This window comes from Rhinolophus sinicus, chromosome 3 (assembly GCF_057876585.1).
Source record: "Rhinolophus sinicus isolate RSI-liver-muscle chromosome 3, RSI-T2T, whole genome shotgun sequence".
Taxonomy (NCBI): domain Eukaryota; kingdom Metazoa; phylum Chordata; class Mammalia; order Chiroptera; family Rhinolophidae; genus Rhinolophus; species Rhinolophus sinicus.
Window position 1 is genome coordinate 13,909,211 of NC_142503.1, and position 18,276 is coordinate 13,927,486.

An 18,276-nucleotide genomic window follows, 5' to 3' on the forward strand; every position below is an offset into this window, starting at 1 on the left:
GAGTTCTTTCTGTTTTTTTGTTTGTTTGTTTTTCATTTGTTTGGTTTGCTACTGGGTTGTTCACGTAATGTGAAAAAAGCAATACCTTAATAGTGGTAGGACCAAAGTTAAAATACTTATGGAAAGACCAACTGAGATTCTCACTTTTTTACTCACATTCTAAAATAAATTATTGAAATTAAACGATAAACATTAAAGCATATATATATATGCATATATATATGCTTTTATATATATATATATATAATGCATATATATATATATATATATATATATATATATATATATATATATAGTTGTATGGTTTCTGAGTAGAAAGTGGTTTTTATGCATAAAGTAACATAAATTGAGAATGAAAATAAACTACAGATTTGAGAACTTAATATTGAAAATACATTGTATATCAAATAAAGCATAATCAACATAAAAGCAAACTTGTACCCTGAGAAGGATTTCTAGGCTATATGCAGGAAGGTAAGTTTAAATACATAGTTCTTTCTGCCATCTTTCCATGCAGCCATAACGATGCACATGAACGTCCTGGCCGGTGCTCGCAAAAGCATCAACAATGCCGAGAAGAGAGACAAACCCCAGGTTCTTATTAGGCCGTGCTCCAAGGTCATCGTCCGGTTTCTAACAGTGATGATGAAGCACGGTTACACTGGCGAATTTGAAATCACTGATGATCACAGAGCAGGGAAAATTGTTGTGAACCTCATGGGCGGGTTAAACAAGTGTGCAGTTATCAGCCCCAGATTCGTTGTGCAACTCAAAGATCTAGAAAAATGGCAGAACAACCTCCTCCCATGCCGCCAATTTGGTTTCATTGTACTGACAACCTCAGTGAGCATCATGGACCATGAAGAAGCAAGATGAAAACGCACAGGAGGAAAAATTCTGGGATTCTTATAAAGGGATGTAATACATACGCACAAATAAAATGCTTCAATGGAAAAAAAAAATACATATATTTAACCTGTGAAAAACTACATCCTTTGATAGAAAAATAAGCAAATTTTACAAGCCCACAGATGCACAACAAATGCCAAATTCACATATTAAATATATAAATATTCACCACTAATTTTATACTGTAAGTTGAAAGATATACTGAAATTCTTCCAAGATATTGAAATATGAGAAATAAGATAACTTTAAATTGCTAAATTAAAATACTAACACTTAATAGTCCCACAGTTACATCTTAAACAAACAAATGAAAAAAAGAAACAGAAAACAGTTCGACTTCTCCACACTGAATGTACATACATGAGTAAAGAGGAGTGTGTTAACTGTAGAAAGTGGCTACCTAGCTATTACAAAAATGACAATGAAATTTATAGAAGCCAATTTTGGCAGTGTCAATACAAATTCTCCCAAGAATAGAATTTTGCTCTGTGCACCTGATATGCTTATGTCATTTGTTAAGCTCAAGTTATGATGATATTGGAAATACTGCCGATAAAAGAGGAATAAAATGAGACCCTATTAATCTGAATTCCTACTCAATCTGAAATACACATCAATTAGATGACACATATAGTAGGACTGCATGGAAATACACAGCTTTTTGAGCTGACACCACTGTCCAGTATTTATGAGCGTTATAATTCTGGCAGATCATTAAATTGGCATTCTCGACAGGGGTGTTGAGACTTGTTAGCCACTAGAATCCCAAGTCTAATAAACTTGGTGACCCTATTAATTTCTTCTGAGTCAGTGGCTGGGGGCTTAACCAGTTTAGGAATGGTTTACCATGATAAGAGTACCCTTGGAGGAACTAGTCAGGATGATCACCCAATCACCTATCCTTCCCTGGAGACTCTTCTTGCATTAGCTGGATACCATGCTCTGGGGGGCACTCCGCCGGACATGTCTACTGGGGAAAGCCTGGTGAAAAAGGCAATCTTATACTCGCCCCTGGGAAGAAAATGACAAGGGGGGTATTCTCCATGTGTGTCTGTAGTCCTGTATGTACATCGTTCAGAGGTTTGACAGCCTTTGTTCTGGAATAATCTTTCAAGGTTGTTTGTATAAAAAACAGTCTTAGGAGATAAACATAATGTCTCCCTCTAGGTCAAAGGATAGATTTGTTTCCTGACCAGGGTTAATAAAAATGTCTGTCTCCTGGGTAATGTTTTCACTAGTTTTTGGCAGACACCAGACTGTCTGCAAAGGGTAATACAGTAATTTCCACTCTATAGTGACATATGTGTTCCTAAAACCAAAGCATCGTGCAAAATTATGCTGTAAAAGCCACAAAGCTTATGGAAAATGGGATTAGATGCACAATAGTCAAAATTATCCTCAGTGCCTCAGTAGCAACAACAATAAAATAGCTACCTACTAAAAAAAATGTAGCACAATTATATGCACGCTACATTGTCAAGAAAAAAAGTCTACAAATAAATATGACCCTTTACCTTGGAAAGAATTTAAGTTTGCATGTAGATACCTATGCAACACTATACCCTCTTTTGCAAGAGGAAGAGACAGAAGGTAAATATACAATGAGTGTGAGAAAGAGAGTTAAAGAGAGAGAAAAACAGAACAGAGTGGAGCAATGCATAAGAGACAGAGAGGAAAGGGGAAAATAAAAGAGGGGAGGGTGGCAGTCTCAAATGGCTGCCAGAGGAGTTGTGACTTTTAAGTTGTTGCAAAGTGGTGGAAGATTCCCTGAGATCAGACAGGCAATCCTACCAAGTGTGGATGAGTGCAGCTCCTCCTTTCATGGTGTGTTTCTGTGTGTGCATTTGTTTTCTGTGTATTTCTAGATGTCTTGGTTCAGTGGGGTGCAGTTTTTTGCATTCACTTAGTGATTCTCAAAGGTGAAATCACACATAAGGATGCAAAATCTGTTTGTTCAAATTGTTCTCTGATACATCAGTTGCTTAGGGGAGAAAAACAGTTTTTCAAAGCCAATGTTAGGCAGAACCGTAAAAAAAAGGGATGGGAAAGAATGTTGATATACTTGTACAAAACCAGCACCATTGCTGGGAGGAAGAATATTATGAATTAATATTAAAAGTAGGTGTCTTCTCCTGATAGGGTAAAGCCATAGGACCTCAAATATTAAAACCAGGAGCACATTCTAAAACATCTCATCCAAAGAGACTGAATGGAGAAGTCAGCCACACTTGAATTATTAGATAACACTCCATACATTTTCATTCAGCTATCATGGTGAAGAAGAAAAGATATTAAGATGAGTAAATTGCTCTATTTTGTTTAAAATTGGGAAGGAAATTATATGCAAAAAAATAAATATTTTGATACATTAAAGTAACATTCTCTTTGTTTAGACCTGTTTCATTTATTTTTATTTTTCAGTTTTTTTTTTGGTATAGGACTATCTATTTCATTTATCCAAAATAATGTTCTCAGTGATTAATATGTCCAGAGAAATCTCCTAATTTCTGCTATTTACACTTTTAAAAAATGTAAAAGCAAATAGTCTCTGAGGTCATGTCTATTTCAGATCTAACGTAAAATAAAAAAACATTCTGGTAACTTGAATTTGTTAATTCAGGATCTTAATCTGTCATCTTAACATCATCTAATACAACAGGAAATAAAACAAATTTGAATCTGATAACATGACTCATGATAGCTTCAGCTATACCCACCATCAACAGTAATCACAACCTAAAGAATTGATAGTCAACATACCCTCATTGTCAATACAATTAGTAGCAACACTTCTCTTTTAACATGCTGCCCAGTTATCCTCAAAGAGTCCTCGAGAATAGCTACTGCTATAGGTCTGCTGACATTATACAAGTGTGAAGCCTGTTGTTTAAGTTAGCAATCATTTTGAAGGAAAAATAAAAATATACATATTGGCACTGGCTCCTGTGATAGACACCTTGTACATTTCACTTCAGTTTCAATTTCATTTGGATCTGCATGAGTTTCAAACAAGGTGAAAAATCATTCCATTATGGCCCAGCAGGGACACAAAATAATTTCGCTGACACCCAGCTGGTTTGAAAAATATGACAACTAGAAATCAGATAGGTTTTGCATGTCAGCAGCTTCGGAAATCAAAGCTTCACACATCTTTGAGTACATTTAAATTAAGATTCAGAGTAAGGTCACAAGTTGTACCCAATGTTAATGATCACACTGCAATCCTGGAACTATTCCCAATTTAGTGTCAGTTGTACTGGTTTGCCAGTGTTACTTTCCATCAGCCTCATCTGGTGGGAATTAGGGTACAGGGTAGAGCTCTACAGTACACGTTCCTAAGTCCTGACCAGAAAATTCTGAGACTGTAATCCATTAGTTGCCACATCACTTACAAATTCCCCTTCAGTGTATGTCAACCCATTTGCTTACTACTTCCTAAACATAACAAAATGTTAATAGTCATAAGATTTTGATTATTTTACTTATCGTACAAGTTTGTCATTAGAGATCATGGCCCTCGAAACAAATGTCTTTCTCATCCATCTTTTTTTTCTCCTCTCTACTGTTTTTCAACTTCTTTGGAAATTAGGGTGGCGATATTAAATACACACTTAAGTTAGGTATACAGCACACATTTCTATACACTATTAAATTCCCATTATATTAAAAGGACAAAATAAAGCTGATTTGACGTACCTCTTTCTTATTTGGGAGTTAGCTATAAACATGTTAATTTCATGAATTCTCTAACAGGCAAAATTGCTATGTATGTTTTGATTTCTCTAAAGCATTAAAAATAAAGATAGGGTCGAAGAAACAGGAATTATCACTTATTCACTTTCTATTTCTAAATTTATATAAATTCACTGGAAAAAATCTAAACCAAGTGTTTTCATTTATTGTATACTATGTTCTAACAATTAAGAAAACAACTGTATAAAACAGTTAAGAAAACAACCTTTTATACTTAAAAATGTCAACATATGCACCTCATTATCTGAGTATAATAAAGGTCAAACTCAACCTGTTTGTATCCCATTCATATTAACAAGCTGCTTTACACTATATCCCAGGTCTCTGCATAGCTGTCTCACACTTTCAGTATCTCCAAATTCTTAAATTTAATACATACATGGATTCTTCTTCAAAATTACTTACAGCCACACATTTTCAACTTGTCTCAGTTGTATCAAGTTGAAGTGTTAAGTTTTTTTGAGTAAATATTTTCTGTAAAATTCTCAATGATTTCTCATCCTTACTCTAAATCAAAATCTTTCTTATTGATATTGACTTGTCACTTCCTCCTTCAATATGACTTCAGGAAATATCTACTCAGTGTTTACTGTGTTTCAATGACAGTAATAAGTGTTTGGGAAACAAATGAATATGACAAGTTCCCATTCTCAAGAACTTTAGAGGTGACTGTAACCGTTGTACGATTATAAACACAGGTTTGGATTATAGTAGAAAATATGATCAATTCTCTAGTAGGAAAGGGGAAAAGTGTGGAATCAGGCTTCACGTGGAAGGTGATTCTAACATTGAGTTGAAAAAAATAGTGTGCCACCATTAGGGTCAACTTTCCTATCCACAGAAATGAACTCTATTTTATACTGGAATCTCTGAGTGGCCAGTTCCTTCCTAATTAAGTCATTCAGGTCCTTGCTCTTTCCAAGAAAATGTCAGCATTTTAAAAGTTGACATTTTAAAGGAACCAGAGCATTTTGACATGCAATCAAATATATGTTAATTAAAATTGGTCCATGAAATGTCACTAAGATAAGTGGGACAAGAGTCTATTTTTCTTCCCATACTGGCAACAAATTGTTTAATAAAGAAAAATAAATAAATAATCATGTGTCAGAAATTACGTCACTATCTTTCATTTCTTAAGGAGAGGAATGGAGCATACTAAGGCTGCTAGGATTTCTCAATTTATGGGGTCAGTGTAATTAAAAATAAATTGGAATATAACACTCAATTATAATTTTTGCCCTTTACCCAGCATGAATATGTTAAATCACAAAAGAAACACAAGCAAAAAGGCTGTCTAAAATCAGCCCAAATCTTGAAAGAAAAAGATAAGAAAGTCATAATGTCAAAACAATCAGTGATTTTATGAATTGAATAAATTTATCTCTATGACAAGCTCATTCCATTTCCTTTGGTTTACTTCAGACAGGTGAAAGCATATTCCAAACTCAGCACCAGGACACAGATCAGGATTGAGGAACATCTGTGTAGATCATCAGACAACCCATCACATCAGCAGTGGAGGTGGGAAATAGGAAAAGGAGGATTATAAAAACTACCCACCTTTAGGGTTGTGGTTAATTGAATCATTGCTGTTTTGTGTAAGAAAGTTTCATTTTATGTTACTTTCACATATATATGCCATTATAAGGTCAGAATGGCAAGGTTTTCTATTCAGATCTTACTTTTATATGTTTTTGAATATCTGGGTCATGAACTGAGCAGACACTAAACCTGGTACCACACAGTAGCACTAAGGTATCTGATCTCTATCAGAGGTTATGATTAGTGCCCAAATTTCATGTCTAGAATTAACCTAACGTTTCCCATTTTCTTTCTCACTGACTCACATAAATTCATTTATTCTTATTTTAACATATTTCAGCACAATTTTCAAAATTGCTTTGCTTTGAAACAGGAAAATTTCCTATTACTTTGTTGGGAAACTCTGGTGATAAAAAAAAAAACAAACAGAAATGTTATTCCTTTTGATAAGAACTGTGATAAGATAAAATGACATGAATAAACAAAGAAGAGTTAACATTGGATATGTCTTAGTCATACCTGAATTTACAGTAATCACAATTGGTAAACAAACTGAAAAGATACACGAAGTCACATTAATAAGAAATAAGGGTCTTTATGTACCACCATCATTTTCAGTATATCCCATAATTCAATTTAGTGGAGTATCACAGCATGAGCCATGCAGACTGAGTGACAAAGGACTATCTCACAGGTATGTCACTTGACCGTGATACAACCTGTATATTAGAGATCTGTTGGTATATGACAATGACATTTAGAAAAGGATGAAACGGAGAGACAGGCCAAGCCCAGGATATCCGTAGACAATGAATGGTCTTTCATAATGTAGGAAAACTGCAGAATTTCATAGTGTATTTCGGAATGAAATTTATACTGTAGAAACAGCACATTGCAAAATGTAGATTTGTTGGAAGATCAGAGCTATTCAAGTGGGTTAAAGATGCTACACGTACATCTAGTGGGCAAAACAGCACACTCACTATAAAGCTCATAAACTTTCAATTTAAAAAATACAGTGAAAACCTGAGTAAGATTCAGTATCAGTGTCATCTAGCACAGATAATAACTCTCTGACTATGAAATGTAATACTGTTTCCTTCTACCCTTCTCTCTCCCATTACTTTTTTTTTTCTCTCCATTCATGAGGAATCATCCTCCTTATACTTCACTCTCTCCTCTAGATCCATAAATACACCCACCCAGCAGACCCTGAATAACTTTAGGAGAGAGAATGCCCCCGAAAGGATTGGCATTGTTTTATCAGCATACTGGTGTATTACATTTACTATCATGGTGGGCAGTGACTGTAAAATGATGGTGATGCTGAGAATGTGGGAAACAGTCCATAATCTTATCGTCAACTATTATGTCTTAAAGGAAATTTTGCCATGATTGACCCAGCTATTCTTATGTATGAAATTTTCTTCAGAAATTAACCATAGTGAAAAAATATGTGTCGTTACTCTATCACTGACTCTGTTCAAAAATCAAAAAAATGACATATCTTGCATCAGGTGGGTTATTCAATTCAAATAGGCATGGGCACAGAAGGACACATTTCAGTACCTTGAAGACATATTTATGGAAATGACAAGTTTTAAAACTTGAGGAAATATTAAGAATCACAGTTAAAAACTTATGGAATATTAAAAAAGAATACTGTTTTTCATAGAATGAGTATGACCCTTAGATGACTCCATTAGAATTACCTGAGGTATTTATTTAAGCAGGTTCCTGGGTCCAACTTCAGGCCTATCAAATCAGAGTAACTGGAGTACAGGCCTGGGTACCTGAATTTATAATTGTTCCTCCAGAGTTTCTTACGCACTCTGAATTGAGGATTGCTAGATTACAAAAAGACTGTGGTTTCCTAAGTAACCCAGTGCCCATGAACTCTCAGCATGCCTGCCAGGACCATTGTCAGACCTGCAGGTTCATGAGCCTAAGTTTCCCTTGGCCACAAGACAATTAACAGGACTGAGCTTGCAAGCTGAGAGTATTACTGACTACATCATAAATGTTGCTAGGTCTCAGCGGGAGGGGGGAAATTCTTAAATCATTTATCTGGCATTATAGACAGAGTCCTATTTGTTTCCCTTGACATTTTCTTTTTCAGAATTAATTATAAAAAATGCTCTCTTGAAGACATTCAAAGTGTGATCTAAGTAGGCTTAGAGTAACTAATACCTTGAATGCCTTATTAACATTTGCTGAAAGAATTGTACAAATTTAAGAATTATGTTAGTAATCTCTAAAGAAATATGCATTGTGTTTAGATACGTTTTAACTCTTCACTCAACTAAATTAAAATGTGTATTTTCAACACCAGACAAATTTCCATAAAATGTTCACACCAAGAAAAATACATTGGTAAATATAGAAATTATACTTTTACTTCTAGTTCAATTTGAAAAGGAAAGATGATTTATCTGAGTCATTTTGTGACGTGTCTCTCTTCTATTAAATTTAAGACTTATGAATATTTACTACTTATTGATTACCCAGGCCGTTTTTCTGCCCTTTGTAATTTTCTCCCTGTCCATGTTACAAGTTCTATCTCCTATATAGGTGGCCTCTGTCAAATCTTAAAATATCTCAGGAAATTACTCCCAGCTTTGCTTCCTGGCCCTACTTCAATTCTCTAAATTCGATCGGATTCCCTAGTTTCTTTTCCATTTCCTTATACTCAGTTTTGCACCCTGTTTGACTATTTATTTTCATTTATTTCCCATATAATGATTTGCCAGTTTTCTAATTTTATCAGGTTTCATTTTCCAAAATGCAGGGAATTTCTTATTGCTCCTCCACTATCAAGGGTCATGGATCAATTCCAGTCTTGCACAGCCCAACATGAGATCCAAATCCAGAGCACTCAGAGGGCCTCTACTGAAGATTTGCTTTAAAGATAAAACAAAGACAAGTAGGAAAAGGATATTATAAACTACATATTCTAGGAATATGTTACTTCTTTTGATACTTGCTAAAACATCAATAGTTGTGAAAACAAATTATTTTCCTTGCAGCCGATCAGTGCTAAACATGTTTTATTTTGTAGTGCAAATTTGGCAATCTTTCCACTTTTGATAAAGTGGTTGGGCTATCAAGATATTAGCACACCACTCTCTTCATTCTAGTACAGATGAATAGTTTGGCAGTGAAATGAAGACATTTATTGCACCTTTAGTCCAGTGTGCTCAATAACAAGTACTTAAAAAATAAAAACAAATCATGAGAAAAGTGACTTTTTATTTCTTGTATTAAAATACAGAATTTATACAACAGGAATACTCCTAGGGTACTGTCCCAGGTTGTGAAAATTGGTGTTAGGGAATATTCATATTTAGCTTATTTTTAAAATAAATGAAATGTTTAACAAAAGTGTCAGGTTGATATTTTCATAGTCTCTGAGAGTTCTGTGGAATTGCTTTACATATTTGTCACATAGCCTTTAATATTCCTAGTATATTTTGATTCAAAGATTAATAAAGAATCATGACTAATATAATGAATATATATTCAGTATAAAATATATTGTATAAATGTATTGTGCAATTTTTAAATACATTAGTCAGATAAATTTATTAGCCAAGAAACATTCATTGAATTCTTTCTATGTAAGGAGGATTGGTAGGTACTGGTCGGTACGTGAACTATGGTGATCAAAGGTTGGGTGGAGAAAGAAAGATCAATTAAAAATCACTGTACAATATGATAAATTCTTTGATACAATATCCAAGGTGACATATAAGCATAGAAGACATTTGTTTAAATCTCCCAGGATCTGGAAATTAGGAAATAACTAGTTAGATCGCTCTAAGCAAAATTGAGCTATGATTTAAAGGGTCAACGTGTTAAAAGGGGAAGATACGTGTTTTTCAGGAAGGTTCTATAGTTAACAAACGGTAGGAATCATGCAGATTTTGATTTATAGGAAATGAAAAGTTGCATCTTACAGCAGGCGTGTAGTGCCAAAAGACTTTTTAGTGGGAAGTAAAGGTGGAAAAGTTATCTGGAACTAAACTTAAAAAAGACTCTTTGTGACACATAAGGGATTTAAATCTTAGGTCAAGAAACATCCTAAAACATATTAAAATAACTGATTGACAAAAATTTTGTTTCAGTAAACAATTCTGCAGGCAATGGGAAAGAAAGACTGTCAAAGTGATAATACTAGAGGAACACAAGATTGCTAAGATGCTTTTGTAGTAGCAACAGCAATTTTTTTAAAAATGAATTAAAATAATAACAAAAAGGAGGGAGGCAGATTTGAAACAGGATTGAAACTTAGAATAAAATTACTTATCATTCTATAGTTAAATGATTTCTTAAATGAGAGAAAAGTAAACATAAATAAACAAAACTAAATAAATCACTTTAATTGCTACATCAGTTGAGAAATGTCCTATATACTAGAATAAAAGGGAATAAAGGCATGAGTGAACTGTTGCCTGAAAATGCGGGTGCCAACAATTCCTCCATCCTTGCAAATGCACGCTTAGTCTTCTCATCAAGAGCTAGAGTTTATCTTCCCTCACACTGAATATATAGTACGAATACGTGATTAGTATTGACCACTATAAGAATTATACTTAAGTATTTAAGAATTATACAATTGAAGGTAATGCCAATATATCTCAAATGATAAATACATGAGTCATGACTTTGATTTTCATCTCATGTAATAACTCTGTTCGTTTCTTCAGTTCCATTTTTCTGCATCATTGGTTTTACTGTATGATATCCTTGACTAAATAAATTGTGACCTGGTGCTTAAGTTTGATTGCACTGCTTTCTGGAGGATAATTTTAAAAACATATTTCTCCATTTATAATGAATGTCAGCACACCTCTACATATTTTTGTCATTAATTGTACCTCCAGCAGGCACTTTGACATAATTTCCTTGGATTATAATTTGTTATTATTCTTTGTAACTATACTACATATTACATGATTCGTTAAGTTTAGAAACATGGTTGCCACAGGTTTAGTACATTTCTCTGCATATAGAAGTGAAGTACTCACAGTTATGAAAATTATATGGGGAGTTCCTTAAATGTGAAAGGAGATGATGTGCTTTTTAAATGTATTATATATTACATAACACTCTATTTTCAAAAAAATAAATAAGAATAGACTATTTAGTAAAAAATAATCTCTTTTTCTTGGAACATAAATTTTGGAAATTTATGTTAAAGGAAAAAAGTAGAAATAGACAAGAAACTTCCTTTTCTATTCCCAAATGAACTATTTGTTAATTTTCAATATATCAGATTTAAAAGAATCATTAAAATACATATTTTTTGAATATATAACTTTCAATGCAATATAATTTTCTTGAAGTTGGTCAATCTTAACTGAAAAGTAGAGTAGCTAGTTGTAAAAGGAAGAGAAAAGCAAGAGGAAGGTTGATGCTATGAACGGAAATTTCAGTTCTTAATTCATATTCATTTAAGATGTCAAATAAATATTCACAATCAATCCTCACATGGCAGAGAGTAAAGTGAGAAAGCTCTTCTTTTAAGGGTACTAACCTACTCAGGAAGTCCCCACCCTCATAACCTTATTACCTCCAAAGCCCTATCACCAAATACCATCACATTGGGGATTAGAGTTTCAACAAATGCATTTGGGGGAATACAAACATTCAGTCTATAGTATGTGGTAGGCAAAAAATTCTAAGTCTCCCCTCAAGATTCCTATTCACTGTCTACAAACCCTGTATAATGACTCTGGACTGTGTACAGGATAGATTTCACTCCTGAGATTAGACTGTGTTCTGCGGCATAGTTGAATTTAAAAAGGGGAAATTGTATTGAGTGGACGTGATCTAATTAGGTGACCTAATGAGTGTGAGAGAGATTCGATCCAAGAAAGATTCTTCATTGCTGTCTTTTAAAATGGAGGGTCTCTTGTGACAAGAAACGTGGGTGGTTTATAGGAAGGAACTGAGAGTCATTCCTGGCTGACAGGCAACATGGAAATAGGAGCCTTAGAAATGAATTCTACCACAACCACCTGAGGTTGGACGAGGACCCTGAGTTACAGGTGACAACTGATACCTTGTGAGACCCTGAGCAGAGGATCCCGCTAACCCATCTCAGATTCGAACCTATGCAAACCGCAAAATAATAACTGGTCAATATTTCAAACTGCTTAATTTGTGATGATTAATTTTGAGGAATAGAAAACTAACCCACTGAGATTTAGTATAGTCAGCTTTTTCATTTTAGTCATAATTGTTTTATAGAGGTATATCACTGTAATTTTTATTTAAATTTCCCGAAAGTTAATCTCATTTGGCATTTTTCTTTTCTTTTTCATAAATTAAAGTTTTTTGAGTGACAATTGTTCGTAAAGTTACATAGGTTCCAGGTGTACAATTCTGTAGTACATCATTTATATATCATTTGGCATTTTTCATGTGCACATGGCTTACTCTTATCTTCTGTTGTGAAAGGTCTCTACACATTTCTGCACATTTTAATTGGTTGTTTTCCTTCTCTTCATTGAGTTGTAAGAGCTCTTTATGTATTTGAATATAAGTCCTTATTGAGAATTATACAGATATTCCCGTGGCTTGGTTTCTTCACATATGAGGCAGCTCAGTTAGTCTATAATTATTTCCTGTTCTTTAATGTAAATTAGCTATGAAGTAGATTGAATTTTGTCACAGTTTATGCGAAGTATGCCTCATTATAGAGTATGGAGTGAATGGTGTTAAGATTTTATTTTATAGGATTGTAAATAATGCTTGGAAATTTAGAATGTCAGGACATGGCAGGCCTGTCCTTCTGTTCACAAGTAATACGCCCCCGCCACACACACACACACACACACACACACACACACACACACACACATACACACTCATATACACTGTACATCCTTTTTCTTGACAAGGAACAATACAATAGTTATTTATGATAGAGCTATATGATACATTTAATTCATTTCCTTTATTTCCAGGGGTAGTTCATTACCCATTTCTGAGGTAGAGAAAAAAAATCTATTCTGATATATAAAGTTCTAGATTTTTCAGTGTTTTGTTGTCTGATTTGCCTTAGGTACAGGGAACCTGGTCTAATGGCTAATTGATGATTCTACCCCAAGTATTAAACTCCTATAGAAAAGACAATGACATAACTTATTTTATGTCTGGAAGTTGACAAATATACCTAAATTGTGGGAAATATAAATTTTTACTTAAAAATTATTTTATGATAATCTTTGTATTTTTAGGATACAAACTATACTCTGCTTTAAGAAATTTTGAAATATTACACATATGAAGCAATCTATGATAGCTTTATTTTCAGACATTTTACTTAATGTTGTATCTAACAGCTCAAGGGAAGTTGAACTGATACTGCTTTTAAACATGCTTCGTGCTGAAAAATAATCCATTTGGAAAAAAAATCACATTGACTCTTAAATTGAATGCTTTCTTAAATCTTGGAGGCTCATGTTTCCTCTTTCAAGGATTTAGTGGGGTAGATTTCTATGGAAACAGGGAATAGATGTTCTCATCGGGTCATTTTTAGGTTTGGTTCTGTCATTAAGAAAATGCCACTGAGAACAGATAGCCAACAAGAAGGAACGAAGTATTAATAATCCCCCTTAGTACAGAATGTGGATTAAAACAGCTGTGCTTCCAAGTCCATTTCATCATCAGATCATGTCCATAAAATACATATCCAGACAAGCTGACCTCAAACATACTGAGAGTAATGGTAGCCCTTGTATTTCTAATCAAGATTCTCCTAAGCAGAATGTGTCTGGTGATATTACAAGTAATTTATCTAGGAAAATAAGGTCAATTGAACAAACTAATAGATCTTACTTAGCTAATTTCCCAAGAGAATTTCTACCCTACCTACATTCACTATCATCCTAAAGCTGTGCTCTGTTCATATGAAGATTGAAAAACTGAGTTAAAATCTCTTCAAACACATTTGTGAATCCTTGCCCTTATTGTGACGCCTGTCCTTTAGTTTCATGGTTCTGGTCTCTTGTATGCATTTTTCAGGATTCCAAGGACCCTAATGTCAGTAAATATTATTATCAATAGCTATTTGAGTTTAATGATCAAAATTAAATTTTTATATTGGGTGTTGATGTTATAAAAAAGAATCATAAAGTATCATGATATTCTACCGTTTCCATCACACCATCCCTCTAACTTCATAGCAGTTTAAATTGTGATCTTGACACAGAGAATCAGGAATGTGAATAATTATCTCTCGCCACAATATCAACATTAACTCTCAACCTTATTAACGTTTGTTTTCAAGTGTTTGTGACCAGAGACTCAAACAGGGATGTATTTGATCTCAAGGACAATAACTCATACCAATAATTCAAACTGTCTTTTAAAACTTCAGAGTTTGACACACATATTTTACACATCAGAACACAGTAACAAATCATTTACTTTCTGTGCCTAAGATTGACTGTACATCCAGTCAGGACATAATGGCAGAAACACATCTCAAATCTTGAAACACTCAGGAATGTAATTCCTACAAGATTTGTAAGTACCCACCTCACATCTTTGATCACAAAATACTGATTTTTGCATCCCCTTTTATTTATACTCCTTTCTAATTTTGTCTTTATCGTCCCTGTTTCATTATTTTAAAACATTTCCCCAACACAGTTTTATTTTTATTCAGAAGGACATCCCCAACTGCAGGCAGGCTTCAACGTCTATTGTTCCTTTCCTTCTTAATAACAATGCATATTTAGTTTGACAAATGTCCACTGAAGAGTGATGATTGAATTTCCATAGTTCCCTTGCTGATAATTTGAGTCAAGTAATTAAGTTCAGGGTAATGCTATTCAAGTGATGTGTGTGACTTTTAGAAAGTCTCTTTATAAGGTAGCTGGTGTGTTCTTGTTTTTCTCTTCCTTATTCCTCATGGATGCAGAAATGATGTAGGAGCTTAGGCAGACAGGGATGTTTGGACCATGGGGTAACAGCCGTATGAAGGCGAGTGACATGATTAGAAGGAGGAGGGACCTTTGATGTCAGTGGTATTGCTCTGCATTGCTGCACCATTCACTATCAAACACAAACTCCAATCTCGCTTTTAACCACTCTTCTGTTTTGTTTAACACTTACAGTAGTTTATGTTGACCTTGTTCAATTTCAACTAAGTCTTAAACATATTAAGGAACCAACCAAATAGCATGATTGACATGTCTAAATTCTATCAAAAATTCCACTTGATATACTTAACGGTATACATATGCCTTGAGTTAATTTGAGAAGAATTATTTTTGCGTGTGTTAAAGTTTCAATCATGTCTAAAGTAAATTGGAAATGAATGATATCAAGTATTGACTCAGCAACATCAATCAATTCATAATGTTCTAATAGACAAGTCATTTGGGTGAGATGTCTTCTGATATTGTCCCCTATTTGTGAGAGAGTGTTGGGCTGGCCAGCTACTATTGATTTCTTGCTATTAAAACACAGATTGATCTTTTGTGTTACTTGAATACTAAACCAACAACCAAAGTTCTGATAATCACAATGACAGCTGGAAGCATTTGACTGAAAAAGGAATGCAAAGGTTGAGCATAGGTACGCTGGAAATTTTACTCCATGTTTTTTTCTGTAGAACAAATCTGGTGTATTTTGATTGCTTACATGTATATAAAATGCCATGCTCACATAAAATAAATTCTGTAAAATACAAAATGGTAACACCTAACCATGTAATCTGATATACACACATCAACTTTACAATTTTGTATTTATATACGTACATGGTTTGAATTGACATAGTTACTATTTTACTGTCAAATTTGCTGAAGCGAGTTTTCCCCCTCTCATATTCCAAAGGCACCCAGAAGTGAAAGGGAAAAGGTAATAAATAGCATCACAGATGAATAAGCATGCAGGATCAAGGGGGAAGATTTTTAGGACTGGGTTGCTACTCTAAATTGCAGAGGAAGGAGCAAGAAATAAAGGGGATGAGAAGGAAGGCAGAGGGGAGATTAACATCAACTGTATAATTACATATATGATATATTATTATTATAATTATAACTGTATATATAGATTTTACATATATATTATTATATAATTGTAAAGTTGATGTGCATGCTTTGTTCATGAAATTTAGTTACATGCCATGTGGATGAATCAAAGTTAAGTGTGTAAGTCGTTGTTAAACATAGAAATCTTTCCCTCTATTTTAAAATTTTCAGTATTTGTGCTTTGGAAATCAGCAGTGTGAGAATTTTCAATAGTAAAATTTTTGTGGAATTAGGAAATTAATAAACCATATTTGAGAAATGCTTTATGCTTTTGAAAGATGCCTGCCTCTATTTTTCTTTGTCACATAGTCTTGACTGAGTAAGAACTGTACTTTTAACAATTTTTGGATATAAGATAGAAATATATGTCATTTATGTAGGTTTTATTTTTATGTGAATTATTTCATAATATATTATCTTCAAATGTTAATCTAAACTGTATGCCATACATATACAAAAAAGAAAATGGATTAAAAAAACAATTTTATAATCTTGAATCAAACCACTGATTGTGTCAAGTCAATAAATGAGTGAACTCAACAACAGAATTTAAGTAAATATATAGTGGGTATACAGCTAATATTAATGTTTGTTTAGTTGACTTATTTACATTAAAACTAGTGGGTTTTTTTGTTTTGTTTTGTTTTGTTTTGGTTAGGATTGAAATATTATAAGCTGTATATTTACAATTTTATTGTTGTTTCATAAAATTATATGTCCTTCATTGGCTATTTTAACTAAAATACATTGTGCAATAATAGAGTTCCAAGCACGTTGACCTCTCTGGTAAATTACATGTTGCTTTGTTAAATACATACATGCAGAAATGTCATAAATCTCTGAGTATTCAAGAGTGAAAAAAACATTTCTTAAAGGATTTTCAGAAATCAGAAGAATCTCACATAGTGCAATTCAATTATAACTTGCTACATTTTGAGAAAATAAAACTCAGATATCTGCTAAACTCAATATGGTTTGTTTCCTATGACCCCACAGTCTAAATTGAGAATCTATCCTACAGAAATAAATGCATTGATATGTAAAGTTGAATATGTCAGAATATTTTTGCAACATCTTCTATGTTGGCAAAAGAGCAAAGCAAAACTTGACGTCTTTCAATAGGAAACTGGCAGAATAATTTTTGTACACTTAAAATGGGAAATTTTTTCGTTATTAAGAAGATAACTTATTCTGCATGTATTAACTTAAAGCTATAGTTACTATATATGTTTAAGCAAAAAGAGGAGTTTGCAAAATAATGTATGATGTATGATTCCATTTTCGTAGAATATTAGCTAATACTCTCCAGCCATTTCCCATATGGAACAACACTAAGGGATTTACACACGTTACATAATTTAATCCCCAAGTCAGTCATTTAACAGAGGATTTTGACTGTTCCCATTAAACAACTTAGGAAGCTGAGGCACAGAAAAATTGAGTAATTTGCCTACAGTAACAACAGTAATGAATAGTGAAGCCACTTGAATATTAGGATTTAGAGAGCTTTGGCAGGATCTGGAGGTCATTTAAAATGACCTTTATTGTATTTTCTAAGACTCATGAATGCTTTCTTTTAAATAATTAAATGTCATGAGCTTTGAGTTTATAGATTTTATGATAAAGTCTCATTTTGATACACAAAATATGAAAAAATCAAACTAAATAGAAGTATTAGGTTTTCTGTACTTGGTTGAATATGCTAAAAGTGATTACTAAACAGATATATGGTATTTTAAAAGGGAAAATAAAATAGTATACTCCTGGGTTCCATAATTGGCACTATTCTAACTAGAAATTTTATCAAGGCTGTAAATGTTAGGGCTGCTCATAAATTCTTCAGTTTTTCTCCCTCTGTGGAAATAAGATGGCAGTATCCCACCCTGCTTACATTTCGATGAGGCTATCTCATTTGCTTTGACCAATGGCATTTTAACAGAAGGGATTTATTGAAGGTCCCTAAGGCTCTGATGAGCTGAACTGGAGAGAGTCATGATGGAGTTTTCATCAACTGTCTCCA

General features: G+C 33.5%; 1 pseudogene; it reads left to right on the forward strand.

The window, feature by feature from the left end:
• Positions 1–525: 525 nt before the first annotated feature.
• LOC109451422 (small ribosomal subunit protein uS8 pseudogene) lies at positions 526–876 on the forward strand (annotated as a pseudogene).
• The last annotated feature ends 17,400 nt before the right edge of the window (positions 877–18,276 follow it).